Source organism: Odocoileus virginianus, chromosome 27 (assembly GCF_023699985.2).
Source record: "Odocoileus virginianus isolate 20LAN1187 ecotype Illinois chromosome 27, Ovbor_1.2, whole genome shotgun sequence".
NCBI classification, from domain to species: domain Eukaryota; kingdom Metazoa; phylum Chordata; class Mammalia; order Artiodactyla; family Cervidae; genus Odocoileus; species Odocoileus virginianus.
Window position 1 is genome coordinate 17870597 of NC_069700.1, and position 20391 is coordinate 17890987.

Below are 20391 nucleotides of genomic sequence, written 5' to 3' on the forward strand. Positions count from 1 at the left end.
TATAGGCATCATGCCAGATGTATTTAAGAGGTAGAGTGAGGCCATGGGAAGGCCTGATTGATTCTATCTGGGAAAGTAAGCAACATCCTGAGAAGTGAACCGAAGTCTGACAGAGCCTGATGCACTCCTATAATTGTGAACAAAGCTCCACGGATGGCGTGTTGGGTTCAGACCATTGTAAAGGTAAGCAAGGCCTAGGAGCTAGTTGTGCACACATGATGCCCTTCGGGTGCATTTATACATTTTGTCTACCCTTAGACCAGGGAAGTTCACAAACAACATGCAGAGCAGTTCTGGAGGTGATAGAGTGCATGTAAACCACTGAGGGGAACTGAAAACTGAGATGTCAACAAAAAACTGGAAAACATCTACACACAGCCTCACAATAGACTAAAACTCTGGCTTTTAAATTTACAGGAAGTGTTAGAACGATAATAATAAGTCATTTGAGTTTTGCTTGCACCATTTATTTTCTTAGGTTCTTTTTGTACTTTCTGCTTAACTGTCATCAATATAATTATCAGTGTGTTCTTTGGGTCAAGTGGATTCATCTACTTTGGCTCTAAATAACCAAGTTTTGTTAAGATCTCAGCTTGATAGGTGCAGTTTATTTGGGAGGAGAGAAATGAATTATGGTCTGTTAGGTGTAACATTTTTCACAATCCTTATGCCTCCTACCCAGCACACAAACACATCTGTGTAGTGTTATACCCTCATCTTAGGAACTTGGTATTTTTGTTTCTGTGTTCATTTTGTGGGTTTATTCCATGTGGACTCTTAATGATGTCTTCCATGTGAACCAGGAAGATCCAGTTTCAGAATCTGACAAGCTGTCATATTCATTTATTCAAAGTTCTGTTGTCACCTCTCCTACATAGAGAATACCAAGATGAAGAAACCTAAGTTACTAACAGTAAAACACATAGGGCTTAATTTTTTGAAGGAACGAACTTGTGTTTCCAGATTGATGTTATATATAAGGATATTCAAAGTCGGCATTTCAGTCTCAAGTTTAAACAGTTCTGCATGTAGAGCTCACACCTATGGGTGAGTAAGTCACAAGTGAAGTGAAAAATGAAAGTAAGAATGGGTGGAAGAAAATCAATTTCCCAGGAACTATAATCGTGATTCCCTCACTTCTAAGCCCTTTGAAAGGAAAATACCTTTTTTATACTTCCAGTTTTCTCCGCATTTGAACAATGCTTAAGTTTTTTTATGTGAATTAACTTGTTTAATAAGCATACAAAATCATACCATCGCCACATTTCCATTATTAAAATTAGGCTCATCTATGACACAAGTTGCTCCTTAATGTTTTTTATTACCAGCGTCTTCCCCAGTGTATATGGTAAATATTTATTGCATGAACATCATGTGACTTATAGTGAAGAGTTACTGCAAATATGAATGGATTAATCTAATACCAAGTGTTGCAAACTGGGTGATTTAACGCTCAACCATCCTCTATATGATTAGACTAAGTTACCAACCTATTGTTGCAATGAATTCTTTGAATCAACTTAGTTCCACCCTATCCAAGAAGCTAGGACCCTGCATTTGCAGAAAATTAAATAAATTGGTAAAATGAGGAATGGGATCCTGCTTAAGAGAGTAGGAGGGCTCTTGATAGGTGTGTCCAGGCTTGTGAAATTATCCTTGAAAATGTCCAAAAGTCACCAAGCACTCTTCCTCAGTTTACTTTTCCATTGTTCTTCATATCTCTGGAAGTAGTCTTGTAACATAATACTGGTATTACAGTAGAGTTGAAGGGGAAAAATCCTTTGTCTAAGCCTCAGGAATGTGCCCTGTTTCCCTAAGAGAGTTAATATTTCAGTGGATTGCTTGTGGTCCCTGACTTAAAATTGTTCAGTGTTTAATTTTTCAACTTCAATGCAAAGATGGTGCACATTCAGTAGAAACTACTTCCAGTTTTGAATTTTGATCTTTTCCATGGCTAGTGAGTGCTAGTGAAAAGTGGTGTGATACTCTCCTGGAGCTGGGCAGCCATTCAATCATAAGGATAAATGATTACTTTTCACTCTCAGTACAGTATTCAATAAATAACGAGATAATCAACACAGTTATGAAATAGGCTTTAGGTTAGATTTTGCCCAACTAGTGAAAGTGTTCTGAGCACTTTTAGGGTGGAGTAAATCATCTGCCTGCAATGCAGGAGACTCGGGTTCGATTCCTGAGTCAGGAAGATCCCCTGGAAAAGGAAATGGCAACTCACTCCAGTATTCTTGCCTGGAGAATCCCATGGACAGAGGAGCCTAGACGACTTGACGACTAAACCACCACCACCAGGTTACGCTATGCTGTTCAGTAGGTTAGGTGTATTAAATGCATTTTTGAATTACAGACGCTTTCAACTTAGATGGGTTTATTTGATGTGACCCCATCCTCAGCAGAGGAAGATCTGTGTTAATTAGATTTCCCAACCTTTAAGAGAGAGTCCCACATCCAATTCCCAGCAAAAGCGGTAATTTTTTAGTAAAGGTGCCCACCATTCTCACACCAACACAAAGCTATCTTGAGTAATAAACTCAGCCAGGGGAAATGAAATGGAAAGAAGCAGGTTAAAGTGTTTGCTTTTCTAGGCTCTTAATTTTTTTTTTTAATACGTTAAAATGCGGAATACCCCCAGACTTGAACTAAGCTTCCATGAACAGCAGTGTAGTTTTTCGGCTTTCCCTTTCCTCAGCCTCCCCTCTCAGGCATGCTGTCAACTCAAGAGGATACAGAAGAACTTACAGAGGAGCCTGGTGCAGGCACAAACGCCAGTTGTGTCCCAGGATACTGCAAGATGGGAGAGGGCGTGGTTGGAATTACCCTGGAAACCACAGGGGAAGGATAAAAGGGGAGGGAAGGACAAGAAAATGTATTTGAGAAGCACATCTTCTAATGTGCAGAAGGGCTTCAATGGGTGAGGGCTTCAATGGGTGGCAGCTTCCAGAGCCAAGACCTGGCAGTGACCCAGGACTGGTCTCAAGGGACCTGAGAATAACCAGGACTCGGTCAGTTCCTGCCCACTCATCCCACCCATGAGCTACTGTGTGTGATTGAGTTAAGGGTTTCTATTTAAAATATATTTTTATGTATTTATATAATATATACTATATATATAAAAAGAGGAAATATCCTTATGAAAAATGTGCACTTTGGGGTACATTTTTTTGATACTATGGCACCTATTTGAACGTTCAGAACAGAAATTCATAATGAAGCACTAGTTAATATGAAATAATAAGACAAGGGAGACCAGAGTTATGGCTTTCACTTAACTAAATGTGAAAGTGACCAAACTTTACTCACCTAAAGGAAACCCTCGCCTGAGTTCTTCAAGGAACAACTTGCTAGGCTTGACTTTCGTGGTGGTCATTTGTTTCCCCTCAATTTTTCCAACTTTCTATTGGAAAACTTAACAACAGATTTTCTTCTAAATTATTTCCCCCTCTTCTTTGCTCTTACTGGTGTCTTTCCCATTTAATGTATCTTCGTGTCTATGGAATCCTTCCAGGGGTTTTCCATCAATTGAATTATTAGCGAAAACTCTCTTACTGAAATGAGAGTAAGTTCTGTCCGGATATTTTTCCTTAGATTACGCTCATGTTCGGGTAAACAACAGTTCTGCGTCCCAATCCCCGCTTAATTGACACTCCGCTTTTCCTCTACTAAGAATAGTATCTATATTATTACCCAGCAAAAGATACATTTCTAAAATGTTATATACAGTTTAAGCTGAAAAAATGACATTCTTGGAAGAGAAGATTTGCAGCGTCTTCGGCTCTGTGGCGCAATTGGTGAGCGCGTTCGGCTGTTAACCGAAAGGTTGGTGGTTCAAGCCCACCCAGGGCCGACTTTGATGGATGTAATGAGATCTGTCAGGAACCTTGTTTGTGGGTTTATTTACTTTCTTGATTCTGATTCCCTATCATGCTCTGAAAATCTTTACTTATTAAATGAAAATCTTACCAACATGTTTCCTATAGTTATCTTTAGGAAAGCTTCATTGAATATTACAGGGCTTTTGTGATAACTGAGGGATAGAGTGAAGGTGTCTCAGGAAATCAGTAAGTTAAGGGTGTCTGCTGGTGCTTGAGAGACCAATCTGGAGAGATACAAATATTTTCATGCCCCTCTGCTCTATATAGGGACCGGTGTATGACTTACGGGGACCTCAGTGAGGGAATCTAGAGATACCGAGAGAGACAGGAGGACACAGTACAAATCAGTACAAATGACAGACATGGGGAGAGAGGGAGGCAGAGAAACAAATGAAAACTATATTGAAATCAAGATCATATGTGACTTTAGAAGAGGATCCACAGGCGCCTTTTCTAAAGGAGGCACTTCAGAAAGGCCTACGGTAACAGAGATCTTCTGAAATATGAGATCATCAAGAAAGGATGAAGTTTAACTTGGATTGGCCGAGAAATCCAGAGCCCAAAATTGCCCTGTGAGAACCTGAAGAATCCTAGGATCAGAAGCAAATGATCCCCAAGGGATGATTCCTGATCCAGATCTTCTTTGAAAAAGGTTCCTGACTGGCGGACTTTCTGAATCTTCAGGAGGCTTCAGGAGTTTTTTTAATATAGCTTAAATTGATAAAGTACATGGTCCATCATCTTTAGAAACAGAGCCCAATAGAAATGCCATGAAGATGTTCTCAATTTAGGAGCATCTCTCCCACATGAAAGCAGAGCTGGCTTGAGCATAGTTCTACTATTTCACAACCAGAGTGCTAAACTTTCTCAAGAATCACAGGGACATTTCGTGGTCCAAAGACTTCCATTTGCTACCCCTTCTTTGGAAACATACACTGACATTCTCCAAAAGTTTATTCCCTCAGGTGATTTCCTGGACCCAACACATTCTCTGTTTATAATGATGAATTATTCTCCTTGACCAGTGGATTTCTGCATGTATTTGAAAACTTTGAAAATAAAAGTGATTCATCCTTAGGGTTAGTTGAACCTTAAAGTAAAAAATTCATTCCAAAGGTCTGGAAACAGCCAGGAGTCTTTTTTCCCTTACATAAAGTAATTCTCAATTACTTCACTTAGTTAAGTGGTTAAAATACTCTTCGTTAAGTGGTTATAAAATTAGATCAAATGGAAGCTTGATTGAATTTTAAATCTTAGTGTTTTGGCATGTCTAAATATTAATCCCATGTTACATTATGTCCATTACATCCCCATAGAGATAGTATAAATGTAGAATTTTTTGTTAACTAGTCTTCTATAAAGAAACTTTAAGTAGGAGTCTGATATGAACAGTCCAGTCCATTGGAGGAATTTAGAAGTGCAAGGGTCGTATTTCTACATCATAAATAGTATTTACTATAATTCATCGACAGATGTGAGAGTAGCTTGTTGCTCACCTAATATATTTCAGTTGGTTCTAAAAGTCGTTGTCAAAAATGGCATGATAAATTAGGGTGCAGAAGAAACCCTGAGAATCATGGTGTAAAGGGACAAGCAGAAAATCCTGAAATTCTCAGTAATTGAGATAGGTCTAGACGCTCAGGTTTGGATCTGAAGCCCAAGGGAATGAGAATAGTTAGAAGACATGCAAAATAATTCTATTCAATTTACTTCACAGAAAATATGTAAAGACATAATGTTACCCATGTAGTAAAGTTTGGAAATAACAGCTTTAAAAATCTTTTCAGTAGGGTAACCTAGAATAGGAAAACTCACATAAACACATGAGTTTAGTATAAAAATATATGATACAAATCTCATAGGTCCCAATTGTGTGTTGCTTGGGGATGCTTGTGTTGGGGATGCTTGGGCTGTGATTCTGCAAAACACATTTCCCCTTTACTGGCTGGTTTTCTGTTAGATTCTGTCACTAGAGGGACTGTTCTCTGGTACTTTCTGTATTCTAAGGCAACAGCTCTTCACTCTGCATTGACAAAACATTTGTTCCATTTTCCAGATTTTATGAAACACCTGTAGATCCAGGTTTATTGTATCCTCAGAGATCAGACCTCACCTGAGGGATTATGGAGGATGAGGAAATGAATCAGAAATTGAGGGCAATCACAGGTCATGGTGGGGTGGATTTCTGGTTAAATTGACACATTGTTCTTGCTAAAACTGGAATTCACAAACGAGTGCACACACGGGGCTAGGAGAACGTTCAGGAGGGTGACCAGACTTTTGTCAAGCGGAGAAAATTTGTCACGTCAGGACTCATAGGGCATCCAGCTACTTTCCCAACAGCTTGCTAGAGATTTGTCAAATTTACTAATATTTCTGGAGAAACAATTCTTTATTTTGTTCATTTCCCCTATTTTGCTATTATATTTTAATTATTTTCACTCTTTTAATCTTACTCTTTCCTTTCTTCTACTGTTTTGGTTTGAATTTTTTCGTTTTTCTATCTGATTAATGTGGAAACAGATCCCTGACTTTTAAATTTCTCATTTCAGGATATCCCTGGTGCTTCAGTGGCTAAGACTCCAGTCTCCCACTGCAGGGGGCCTGGGTTCCATCTCTGGTCAGGGAACTAGAACCCACATGCCACAAGTAAGAGTTCGAATGCCGCGACTAAGAACTGGCGCAGCCAAATAAATTTAAAAAATAAATAAATAAATTTCTCTTCAGAGCTCTATGTTTTCCTTTGCACAATTTTGTATGTGCATTTTCTTTTGTGGATTTTATTGTTATGCTTCTATTATCTTATAGTTTAAATATTTTCACTCTCATTTGACTTATTCCTTGACTCATGGATTATTTCTTGTTTCCAAATATCTGTAAATTTTTGATATGTTTGTTGTTGATTTCTAATTGATATTTTGTGAAATTCAATTTTAAATTTACAGATACTCATTTGATGGCTCAGCACATGGTCTATTTTGGTGACTATTTTATTTATATTTGACGAGAATGTATTTCAAAGAGCCATTCTTGTTCTTTGTTAATTATCTCCCACTGTATGTTTATTTTCTCTGTGCATCCCTTTTTGTCTTGCTTGTGTTTTCTTTGAGTTTGATTTCCTTTTCTTTTGCTCAGTTTTTTTGAGATGGAAGATTAGTCTACATATTTTCAGTCATTCTTATGTTCTGAAGTGCATTCACATCTATAAAATTTCCTTTTCCTTTTGCAGCATCCACAAATTTTAATATGATGTGCCTATATAGTTGAGTAAAAATATTTATTTTTTATTGTGGTTTCTGTCTTGACGCATGTGTTATTTAGAAGTATGTTCCATAATTTCCAAGCAGGAGTAGATTATCTGATTACCTTTTTATTATTGGTTTCTAGTATAATGCACTGTAACCAATAGCAAAGTGAATGATTCTGGTCCTTTGAAGCGAGGCTTCAATTATGACCCAATATACTGTCCATTTTAGTATATTTTCAGTGTAACTTCTTTTTTTAAAAAAATCAGCATGTTGTACATTACCTCCTCAAGACTTATCTTATTTTTGACCATCTTTACCTATGTCAGCAAATTTGGAAAACTCAGCAGTGGCCACAGGACTGGAAAAGGGCAGTTTTCATTCCAGTCCCAAAGAAGGGCAATGCCAAAGAATATTCAAACTACTGCACAATTGTGCTCATTTCACACGCTAGTAAGGTTATGCTCAAAATCCTTCAAGCTAGGTTTCAGTAGTACATGAACTGAGAATGTCCAGTTGCACAAGCTGGATTTAGTAAAGGTAGAGGAACCAGAGATCAAATTGCCAACATTCACTGGATCGTAGAGAAAGCAAAGGAATTCCAGGAAAACATCTGCTTCATTGATTACACTAAAAATAAAGCCTTTCACTGTGTGGATCACAACAGTGAAAAATTCTTCAAGAGATGGGAATACTAGACCACCTTACCTGCCTCCTGAGAAACCTGTGTGCAGGTCAAGAAGGATAGAAACAGACATGGAACAATGGACTGGTTCAACATCAGGCAAGGAGTACATCAATGCTGAGTATTGTCACCCTGCTTATTTAGCTTATATGCAGAGTATATCACGCAAAATGCTGGGCTGGATGAATCACAAGCTGGAAGATTGCCGGTAGGTTGCCGAGAGAAATCAATAATCTTGGATATATAGATAACACCATTCTAATGGTAGAAAGTGAAGAGAAACTAAACAGCATCTTGATGAAGGTGAAAGAGTAGAATGAAAAAGTTGGCTTGAAACTCAACATTCAAGAAACTGAGATCATGGCATCTGGTCCTATCACTTCATGGCAAGTAGATGGGGAAACAATGGAAACAGTTAGCAACTTTATTTTTTGGTACTCTAAAATCACTGTGGACAGTGACTTCAGTCATGAAATTAAAAGATGCTTGCTCCTTGAAAGAAAAGCTATGACAAACCTAGACAGCATATTAAAAAGCAGAGACACCACTTTGCCAAAAAAAGATCTGTATAGTCAAAGCTATGGTTTTTCCAGTAATCATGTATGGGTATAAGTGTTGGAGCGTAAAGAAGGCTGAGTGCTGAGAATTGATGCTTTCGAACTGTGGTGCTAGAGAAGACTCTTGAGAGTTTCTTGAACAGAAAGGAGATCAAACCAGTCAATCCTGAAGGAAGTCAGTCCTGAATATTCATTGAAAGGACTGATGCTGAAGCTGAAGCTCCAATATTGTAGCCATCTGATGCAAAGAACTGACTCATTTGAAAGACCCTGATGCTGGGCAAGATTGAAGGCAGGAGGAGAAGGGGATGGCAGAGGATGAGATGGCGGGATGGCAACACCAATTCGATGGACATGAGTTTGAGCAAGCTCCAGGAGATAGTGAAGGATTGGGAAGCCTGGTGTGCTACAGTCCATGGGGTTGCAAAGAGTCAGACACGAATGACTGACTGAACAACAACTCTTTGAAAAGTCCTTAAAAGATTAAGTAGGAGGCTACCTTCCTTGTGGGTGGGAAAATATGAGGCTTATATTTGAAAAATTGAGTGACCCCAAAATTTTAAATATTCTCAAAATCACACTTGTAATTTCCTAGCAGGTTACTACCAATGCTACTAACCTGCTACAACCTAGCAGGTTACTACCCAGCAGGTTACTACTATTGTTACTAACCTGCTACTACCTAGCAGGTTACTACTAATTTTCCTCTTAAAACTATCTTTTATATTTATGTCTTAAATTTAGTTTTACATATTTCTTAATGGACAACTGGTACAGGCTTGTTCTTAAATTAGGCCTTGGACCACCAGTTTGAAATATCTAAGTTGCTACCTTGACTTTCACATTTTTACAAATGGTTCATTTAAAATGAAAATTGTTTTAACCACATGTAGCCCATTCACAAGATTCTTTTTGCACTTTACAAATAACTCTAAAGCTACAACACAATTAGCAATGCTTAATTATTTAGAAATGCTGAATTCTCATGGAATGTAGAACAATGTGTTCTAAACAGTTATTTTAACCAATGGATTAGAACATTAAGGGAAGCTCACTGGAGTATATACTGATCTTTAAATATTTCTTTCTCAATCTTTAAAGTAATAGACCTGCGCACATGTAAATCTTCAAGCTTTCTGCATACCAGTTCATTCAGTAATAAGGTGTTCAGTGTGGGAAACTGCTTCACCTGCATAGCCCAAAAACCATGAGTGAACTGCCTTAAATTTATTGACTCACAAAACAGCACTTATTCATATTTATCTTCCTAAATGAATCACTATGCCTTTACCAGTAGCCTGGTGGCAGAAGGAGCAGAAAATTGCTGAAGGCCATAATTGCAATTCACCAAGGAAGAAGGAAGGGCATGCTAAGTGCCTGGTTTTCTCATCCCAGTCTACTGTACTTGCACCTTTTCTTTCCTTTCTTCCCTTCCCACTATATTTTGATGGGCTTTAATTTCCCTTGTGATATGTTTTTCAATGGTAGACTTCCACCCTAACTTTGCTTTTTGTTGTTTCCTCCTCACCCTTTCTCTTTCTTCTGTAAATGTTTTCCTTTTCTAACACTTTCCTCTTATTCACAGTTTGTATCTCTTCCTCTTTTTCCCATACTTACTATTTTTCTTCTAACACCCACACAATACTTCTTTGTACACCTCCATCTCCCTTTACTCTCTACCAGTTTAATGCCTCTTGAGGTCACAGGAAATAATTAGTAAAATGAGGAATTTTAAAAAACAGATTCAGTTCAGTTCAGTCGCTCAGTCATGTCTGACTCTTTGCAATCCCATGGACTGCTGCACGCCAGGCTTCCCTGTCCAGCACCAACTCCCTGAGCTTACTCAAACTCATGTCCATCGAGTCGGGGATGCCGTCCAACCATCTCATCCTCTGCCATCCCCTTCTCCTCCTCCCTTCAATCTTTCCTAGCATCAGGGTCTTTTCCAATGAGTCAGTTCTTTGCATCAGGTGGCCAAAGTATTGGAGTTTCAGCTTCAACATCAGTCCTTCCAATGAATATTCAGGACTGATTTCCTTTAGGATTGACTGGTTGGATCTCCTTGCAATCCAAGGGACTCTCAAGAGTCTTCTTCAACACCACAGCTCAAAAGCATCAATTTTTCGGCACTGAGCTTTCTTTATAGTCCAGCTCTCACATCATACATGACTACTGGAAAAACCATACCTTTGACTAGAAGGACCTTAATTGGCAAAGTAATGTCTCTGCTTTTTAATGTGCTATCTAGGTTAGTCATAGCTTTTCTTCCAAGGAGCAAGCATCTTTTAATTTTGTGGCTGCAGTCACCATCTGCACTGGTTTTGGAGCCCCAGAAAATAAAGTCTCTCACTCTTTCCATTGTTTCCCCATCTATTTGCCAAGAAGTGATAGGATTGGATGCCATGATCTTAGTTTTCTGAATGTTGAGCTTTAAGCCAACTTTTTCACTCTCTTTCACTTTCATCAAAAGGCTCTTTAGTTCTTCTTCACTTTCTGACATAAGGGTGGTGTCATCTGCATACCTGAGGTTATTGATATTTCTCCCAGCAGTCTTGATTCCAGCTTGTGCTTCATTCTGCCTGGCATTTCACGTGATGTATTCTGCATATAAATTAAATAAGCAGGGTCACAAAATACAGCCTTGATGTACTCCTTTCCTGATTTGGAACCAAACTGCTGTTCCATGTCCAGTCCGAACTGTTGCTTCTTGACCTGCATACAGATTTCTCAGGAGGCAGGTCAGGTGGTCTGGTATTCCCATCTCTAAAAATATTCCACAGTTTGTTGTGATTCACACAGTCAGAAGTTCATCCTGAAGTCCTTCAGTCTATGAAATGTCAGAATGATTTCAATGGATGGCATCCTGGGAATTGCTTTTCTCTTTCAAACTGGACTTGGTGTTTTTGAGAATGCCACTCTTTTTGTGTGCTACCCTCATACTTTCATTATGAGCATCAAACAGAGGTTCATATGCCTCATAATAACCCACTTGTCCTTGGTTTATATGTTTCTAGTTTGTACTACAGGAATCCCTGAGGCAGGAGCAGCTTTGGGGTTCAGAATTCTCATAGATGATATTATATATAAGACAAATGCTTGCCTACACAGAGTATCATGTGGCCTTTCCATCTGTTCGACAAGTTGTTTAAGCATTCTTCAAACCATCACCATTACCCTGGTAGCTCTTACTGGGCATCATTTAAAGCCAGAAACCCACTGTACTTTTATTCCTTTCTATTCATCTGGATGCTTAATCTACTCATATCTTCTAATTCAGTAATCTCAGTTACAGCCTTAAGAAATAGATCTCTATCCAGAGTCCTGCTTCATTTGGGAAATAGATGGATGACCTAACTAGATGGTTCTTTCTCACATTAATGGTTCTTCAAAATACCTTCTTCCTGGGTTCTGTGTGCTAGACCAGTGGATATATGATTCTTCACCTCTATAAGCATCATAAGCAAATACAGCACCTGCACAGGTCAAGCACTTATTTCAAAATGAGCCCTGAGATGAGAACAATGAAAAAGATCATCAATTTAACTCTGTATTTCATCTCTATCTAAGCTTGATAGATATCTATATCTAAGCTTGATGTAATTTTTCCCTTCAATCTAGGCAGTTTTTCAAAAACTGACCCTGTGTTTTTGAATGCCAAGAAATTCATTGGGGTAAGTTTTGCCTTAATAAGCCTTGTGATACTTCTCAGCAATACAATCAACTCCACAGATTTTCATCATCTGTTTTTAAGAAAAGAAGAAATTAATGACTCAAAAAGTGAAGTTCAGTTGTCAAAATGATGCTACATAGGAATAAATGCCATGCAATGAGGAGACACTGTCAAGCAATTTATTAAGAAACAAATTGTTTCTTAATTATCCTCATTAATTATCCTCATTATCCAAATTATCCTCATTAATAAACAATAAAAGTTGATAGTGCTTCCACATTGTCTTGCCTTTAGAAAAATCAATTTTAAGACCACAAGTAGAAATATTAATATAACTCACTTAACAACAAATAATATTGAAATAACTACTCTAGGTGAAAAAGTCAATCCCAAAATGTTACAAACAACTGTATAATCCCACATATATGGCATTCTTAAAATGATAAAATTACACAAATAGAGAAGAGCTTAGTGTCTTCCATGGGTAAGGATGAGGTAGTGAGGCAGGTGTGATTTAAGGCCACATGAAAAATCTTCGTGGTTTCAAAGGTCGTCTGTTTCTTGACTGTATCAATGTCAACATTCTGGTTGTATTATTGTACTTTAGTTTTTCAAGATGTTACTTACCACTGTGAGAAACTGGGATGTCTCTATTATTTCATATCATTGTCTATGAATCTATAGTCTGCCAAGATGGCAGTCCAGTGGTTAGGGCTCAGAGCTTTCACTGCTGAGGGTCTGGGTTCGATACCTGGTCAGAGAAATAAGATCTGATAAACCCGTGCAGCACAGGCAAGAAAAAAAAACGGATCTACTAAAATGCCTTAGTAGTTTAGGGATAAGAAGGGGTAGAAAGGATGCTGACGTCACCAAGCATACGTGCATCCTTTGTCGTGTCTGACTCTGTGACTCATGGACTATAGCCCACCAGGCTCCTCTGTCCATGGAGATTTTCCAGGCAAGATTACTGGAGTGGGTTGCCATGCCCTACTCCAGGGGATCTTTCTGACCTAGGGATCAAACCCTCATCACTTGTGTCTCCTGCATTGGCACCGCCTGGAAAGCCCATATACAAATATGTTTATGTATATATATATGTATACACACATACACACACACACACACATATATATATATATTGTCTGTGTGTATTATTAAATCACGTGGGGCTTCATTAATTTTCACAAACAAATGTGCAAGAGAGAGTAGTTATGAGAGAAAAAAGAATCCCTGTAAACCATTATCCAATTTGTTCTCTAGATTACCTCTTCCCTAGTACCTTACTGAATGCTTTGGCCACATCTTTGTTCCGAAGGCTGTATATAAGGGGATTCAGCATGGGAGTGAGGATGGTGTAGAAGGCTGACACCATCTTGTCCTGAGTTGGGGATCTATTAGAAGTGGGTCTCATATATATGAACATAGCTGCTCCATAGTACATCCCCACAACAATAAGATGTGAAGTACAGGTGGTGAAAGCCTTGTGCCGACCCTCCCCAGAACCCATGCGAATGACGGTTACAATTACACGTGTGTAGGAGATGATGATGAGTGACAAAGGGAAGAGGAGCATTACTACACAACAGATGAAAATAAGTGTTTCGAATGTGGAAGTATCCGTGCATGAGAGATGTAGGAGTGCTGGGACATCACAGAAGAACTGAGCTATTTCTCGGGATCCACAATAGGAGAAAGACATAGTAGCAGCTACATCAACAATCCCATCAAAGGCACCAAGGAACCATGAAGAGGCAGCCATGAGTCCACACAGTTTCCAGTTCATGAGACTGGGGTACTGAAGAGGGTAGCAAATGGCAACATAGCGGTCATAGGCCATGACAGCCAACAAGAAGCACTCTGCGCCAAATAGGGACGCATAGAAAAAGATCTGGGCGTCACATCCTGCTACAGAAATGGACTTCCTGCCAGACAGGAAGCTGTGGGCCATCTTGGGTACAGTGGTGCAGATGAGCATTAGGTCCATGAGGGAGAGCTGGCTGAGGAGGAAGTACATGGGGGTGTGGAGCCGCGAGTCCAGGTAGATGAGGAGAACCATGAGAGTGTTTGCCAAGAGCGCCATTGTGAAGATGCCCAGGACCAGAGAGAAGAGAAAGATGTGAGTGGGCGTGTAACTAAAAATCCCATCAAGATGAAGTCAGGGTTGAATGTCTGATTGTCCCATTCCATGATGAATATTTTCTGTACCTAGAACCACAAGAACTTATAAATATTAAATATATGGATAATTATTTATACGCTGTCTACCTTATGTGCTATATTTATAAATCAACATACATGATATGTCAGGACTGGAAAAGAATGAGTAGAGACTTTGTAGTCAGGTGGTGTTAATCACACTCAGGTTCCACCAACCTGCATGTCCACTGACAAGTTATTTCTATGTGTTTCATTTTACTTCTTTTACATAGTAGAAATAACTTTTTAATTGGGTTGTTGTGATTATTAAACATACAAATCACAGCATCTAGACAGAGCATTTGACTCATTGAGAAACATATAACCTATTATTAGATAGGATTATATCCATAAACTTATCATATGTAAGTATGTAATAAATTCTAAAACAGATGAAGAGAGTATTTTTAATGTCATTGCCTATATAGTATAGTAAAATAACTATAATAATCTGTTGTTGCCAGGAGATATTAACATTTGCATTTATATACTCTTATTTGTGCACCATATTTAGTGACTAAGCAGGATTACTACATATATAATAATATAGAAGATGAACTTCCAGTTCACAATAATTGGTAAATAATTGCAAATAATTTATGCATCACAAATATTTAATTGTGGATGAGAAAGTAAAAAAAAAAAAGACAGAATTTTAATTTATGTTTCAGCTTGAAAGGGCAGTAACTTGAGATTTCCCTACCCAGAGAAGGATTCAACTGAAGCTAAAGTCCATTAGAAGGACCTATCAGTATTTTATTCACCATTGTATATTCTTTTTTTCTTAAAGAGGGTCCCTCATGGACTTCCCTGGCGGCCTAGTGGTTAAGACCACATGCAGGGGATTGCAGGTTCTATCCCTGGTCAGGGAACTAAGATCCCGCATGCCACATGGTGCAGCCAAAAAAAAAGAGGGTCCCTCAGTGTTTTAGAACTTTCAAGCCCAGCCAGAATTGCCCTGTCCTTGCTCTCATCTCTTTGTTGGTAGAATGCGTATGCAATTCTATTATCCAGAGACTGCATCTCCTGCTTTGATGTTGGACTATGGCAGGTGACCCATCATTGCACTGTGGGTATCATTTGCAAACAGCATCTTTCCTGTTTTCTTCTACTGTCACTCTCCTTGCTCTGGTGATTGCACGTCCATTCTAGATTGCCCCTCCTTCACTATTTTGTGGTGAAATCAGCATTCATGTGTGTGATTTGTGGGAGGAGAGGGCTATAATGTGCTTTGGTCTACTCTACTCAGACACTAATATTAATTTAGAACCCTGATCAACTTAACCTCAACCTAAGATTCCTCATGCCCTTTGAAGATCAAAGATTCCATGTGCACATCCCCAGGTACCACCAGACCTACTGAATCAAAACTATGTTTCAATAAGCCTGCAAGTGATTTGGATGCTGGCTAATGTTTGAGAACCACTGTTGTAGTCCATCTTCCTGCTTCAAAGAGGACCTTCTCATAGTATTTCATATAGAGATAAGCTGGTCTCTTTTGGAAAGATACACTACTTCTGAAAATTTCTTCTGTTTTTCCAGAAGCATCATTCAACTTTTAGTAGAGTAAGTCTATCACTTACCATCCCCTGGGTGAAATATTCTCTGATTACTCTTTTTAATACCATTGAGTTATGTCCCTCTCCTCTTCAAAATCTTCCACAAGTTCCAAATTCTCAGAACAAATAGCAACTATTTATATTGAGGCTTGGGCTACTGTACTAGAAGTTATATCCACCACCTCAAGAGATTTCTTCTCATAATTTTTCATCACAAACTCTGACAATTCTACATTCATCCATATTTTCTGATGTGAGGTCTCAACATACTTCCTTCATAAACAGTATGCTTCATTTTTCAAGCCACTGCAACATTTTCAGTTTGTTCTTTTATTCCACCTCTAGAATAATGGCATCATCCCATGAACTCTATTGCATTTTGATAGACAATATGCTCCCAACTCACTAAACTCAATCAGGTGGCTCCTTCTACTGCTCTTTCCCAAAAGTGATGCGGAGTGCTGATCAGGGAGACATCCATTTTGAGATTAGACATATCGGAGTTTCAATCACTGCTCCACTGCCAACAGTGATACTATCAAGATTTCTCTATTTTTAAAAAAGAAAATCTCTAGTGAGACTAATCTCTGTTTCTCAAGATTGTAGCAGAGGTTACAGAAGATTACTTCTATAAATCACTCAACATAAAGTTTAATCCAAAATGTGAGTTCAGAAAATAAAAGCTTCAGCTATCTCAATCAGTATTACTATAATCACACTTTGGGCATTTAATCATATTATATTTGCTACACTACCATAACAAGTTATCAAAAACCAGGAGTACTAAACAATCACAACTTACTGTCTCACCATTCTGGGCTAGAAATGTCACTTCAAGGAGTCAGCAAAACTGGTTCCTCCTGAGAGCTACAAGAAAGAAACAGTTTAATGCCTCTCACCTAGCTTCTGATGGTTGCTGGCAATCTTTGGTACTCCCTGGCTTGTAGAAAATAACCCTGATATATTCCTTCATCTTCACATGGCAATCTCGCTGTGTTTGTGTCTGTATCCATATTTCCTCTTTTTATAAGGATGTTAGTCATTTAGATTAACATTCACCCTAGTGATCTCCTGTTAACTTGATTACCTCTCTAAGGACCATATCTCCAAATAAGGCCACATTCTAAGTTATTGGGATTTCAACATATAAAATTTGAGAGACACAATTTGGTCCATAAAACAGATATTAATTTCCCTTTTTATTTTTATCCTATTATTTTGTATAATGGCTTATTCTCTAAACTAGAGTTTAGTTCAGTTCAGTCACTCAGTCATGTCTGACTCTTTGCAACCCCATGGACCGCAGCATGCCAGGCCTCCCTGTCCATCACCAACTCCCGGAGTTTACTCAAACGCATGTCCACTGAGTCGGTGATGCCATCCAACCATCTCATCCTCTGCCATCCTCTTCTCCTCCTGCCCTCAATCTTTCCCAGCATCAGGGTCTTTTCAAATGAGCCACCTCTTCACATGAGGTGGCCAAAGTATTGCAGTTTCAGCTTCAACATCAGTTCTTCCAATGAACACTCAGGACTGATCTCCTTTAGGATGGACTGGTTGGATCTCCTTGCAGTCCAAGGGACTCTCAAGAGTCTTCTCCAACACCACAGTTCAAAAGCATCAATTCTTTGGCACTCAGCTTTCTTTATAGTCCAACTCTTACATCCATACATGACTACTGGAAAAACCATAGCTTTGACTAGACAGACCTTTGTTGGCAAAGTAATGTCTCTGCTTTTTAATATGTTATCTAGGTTGGTCATAACTTTCCTTCCAAGGAGTAAGCATCTTTTAATTTTGTGGCTGCAGTCACCATCTGCAGTGATTTTGGAGCCCAAAAAAATAAAGTCAGCCACTGTTTCCATTGTTCCCTCATCTATTTGCCAAGAAGTGATGGAACCGGATGCCATGATCTTAGTTTTCTGAATGCTGAGCTTTAAGCCAACTTTTTCACTCTCCTCTTTCACTTTGATCAAGAGGCTCTTTAGTTCTTCTTCACTTTCTGCCCTAAGAGTGATGTCATCTGCATGTCTGAGATTATTGATATTTCTTCTGGCAATCTTGATTCCAGCTTGTGCTTCATCCGGTCCAGCATTCTCATGATGTACTCTGCTTATTATAAGTTAAATAAGCAGGGTGACAACATACAGCCTTGATGTACTCCTTTTCTTATTTGGAAGCAGTCTGTTGTTTCATGTCCAGTTTTAACAGTTACTTCCTGACCTGCATACAGATTTCTCAGGAGGCAGGTCAGGTGGTCTGGTATTCCCACCTCCTTCAGGATTTTCCACAGTTTATTGTGATCCACACTGTCAAAGAACTTGGCATAGTCAGTAAAGCAGAAATAGATGTTTTTCTGGAACGCTCTTGCTTTTTCGATAATCCAGTGGATGTTGGCAATTTGATCTCTGGTTCCTCTGCCTTTTCTAAAACCAGCTTGAACATTTGGAAGTTCACGGTTCACATACTGCTGAAGCCTGGCTTGGAGAATTTTGAGCATTACTTCACTAGCGTGTGAGATGAGTGCAATTGTGCGGTAGTTTGAGCATTCTTTGGGATTGCCTTTCTTTGGGATTGGAATGAAAACTGACCTTTTCCAATCCTGTGGCCACTGCTGAGTTTTCCAAATTTGCTGGCATATTGAGTGCAGCACTTTCACAACATCATCTTTCAGGATTTGACATAGCTCAACTGGAATTTCATCACCTCCACTACCTTTGTTCATAGTGATACTTCCTAAGGCCCACTTGACTTCACATTCCAGGATGTCTGGCTCTAGGTGAGTGATCACACCACCGTGATTATCTGGGTCATGAAGATATTTTTTGTATAGTTTTTCTGTGTATTCTTGCCACCTCTTCTTAATAGCTTCTGCTTCTGTTAGGTCCATACAATTTCTGTCCTTTGTTGAGCACATCTTTGCATGAAATGTTCCCTTAGTATCTCTAATTTTCTTGAAGAGATCTCTAGTCTTTCCCATTCTATTGTTTTCCTCTCTTTCTTTGCATTGATCACTGATGAAGGCTTTTTTGATCTCTCCTTGCTATTCTTTGGAACTCTGCATTCAAATAGGTATATCTTTCCTTTTCTCCTTTGCCTTTGTAATGTCTCTGCTTTTTAAAATGCTGTCTAGGTTGGTCATAGCTTTTCATCCAAGGAGCAAGCCTTTTTAAATTTCATGGCTGCAGTCACCATCTGCAGTAATTTTGGAGCCCAAGAAAATATAGTCTGTCACTGTTTCCATTGTTTCCCCATCTATATGCCACTGTTCTCTATTTCATGGCAAAACTTGTTCAATAAGCTTTTTTAGTTCCTCATTTTTTTGTGTGTCAGTTGACACTTTTAGGTTAAGATACGAATAAGCCCAGAATATGCTTGTTCTTCATTAAAGAGCTTTCACATGATGCATAGGCTTGCTGCCAGAGATATTTTGCTTTACTATGGCTAAGAAAAGGAGCAGAATTATTTGCTAACTCATAAGCATAGATAGAACCTGAGAGGATTAATGAGGTAATGAAGGGCTTTCCTGTTTGTACCACTTTATTACTATTATTTTGGGGGAAGTATTTCAAACATTCAAGTGAAAGAATTAGTTGCTCAGTCATGTCCAACTGTTTGTGTTCACGTGGACTGTAGCCTGCCAGGCTCCTCCGTCCATGGAATTCTCCAGGCAAGAATACTAGGGTGGGTAGCCATTCCCTTCTCCACAGTATCTTCCCGATCCAGGGATCAAACTTGCGTTTCCTGCATTACAGGCAGACTCTTTACCATTTGAGCCACCACGGAAGCCCCCAAATGGCCACACATTGTCTTAAAATAGACATCACTAGTCACTATTGATCTATCTCTCCTTATGCAGTGGAGAGTCAAACATTCAGTTTCACTCAACAGTCATTAAGTTCTTATTTGTCTCTCTGGTCCGCTTCCCCTAAAATTTCCTGCCTGATCCTAGTCTTTGAAACTCAGATTCAAATGCCTGATACTTATCATCAATTGAACAGTTTGGGGAGATGTGTTAGTTCCTCCAATCACCAGGAAATGTGAAATCATATATTATTTCCTTGAGAAGGATCCATGGGAGGAGTCTCCCAGTAAATACTCAGAAGCTCCAATAACACTGTAAATAAGAATAGTTGGGAAAAAAAAAAGAATAGTTGGACAGTTCCTCCCTATAAGTGACAAATGAGGGGTAGGTGGAAGCTTACTAAAATTCTTCCTATTCATTTCATCTCAGTCCCCAGGTACATCAAGCTCCTTTGTAGCTGATTCAGAATATTGAGCAAGTTGCTTTGTCACTGGGCTTTGTGATACCAGATCCAACGGTGCATAAAGTATCTGTGCTGATGCTCTGTGGATCCTCTGTCAGTTCTATGGAAAGAATACTTGAGAAGCTCCTCATGCTTTACTAGGCTTTGTAGAGATTTAATGCTACACAATGGAACACAAAAAATGGCCATGTGATCTGAGCTTCTGCTTATTGGGTATTATCTGACCGCTGTCCATAAAATCATGCCTGCTCAGTAGAGTCCTTTGTCCATGGAAATATCTCCCACTGTTATTTCTAATCTTCAGAGAATGGATACCAGAGAGCC

General features: G+C 38.9%; 1 non-coding gene and 1 pseudogene across 1 annotated transcript; one reads left to right on the forward strand and one right to left on the reverse strand.

The window, feature by feature from the left end:
• Positions 1 to 3785: 3785 nt before the first annotated feature.
• On the forward strand, positions 3786 to 3859 carry TRNAN-GUU (transfer RNA asparagine (anticodon GUU)). The gene has a single exon. It is a non-coding gene; the product is annotated as a tRNA-Asn (tRNA).
• Positions 3860 to 13305: 9446 nt separating this feature from the next.
• Positions 13306 to 14231, reverse strand: LOC110144461 (olfactory receptor 2M2-like; annotated as a pseudogene).
• Between the last annotated feature and the right edge of the window lie 6160 nt (positions 14232 to 20391).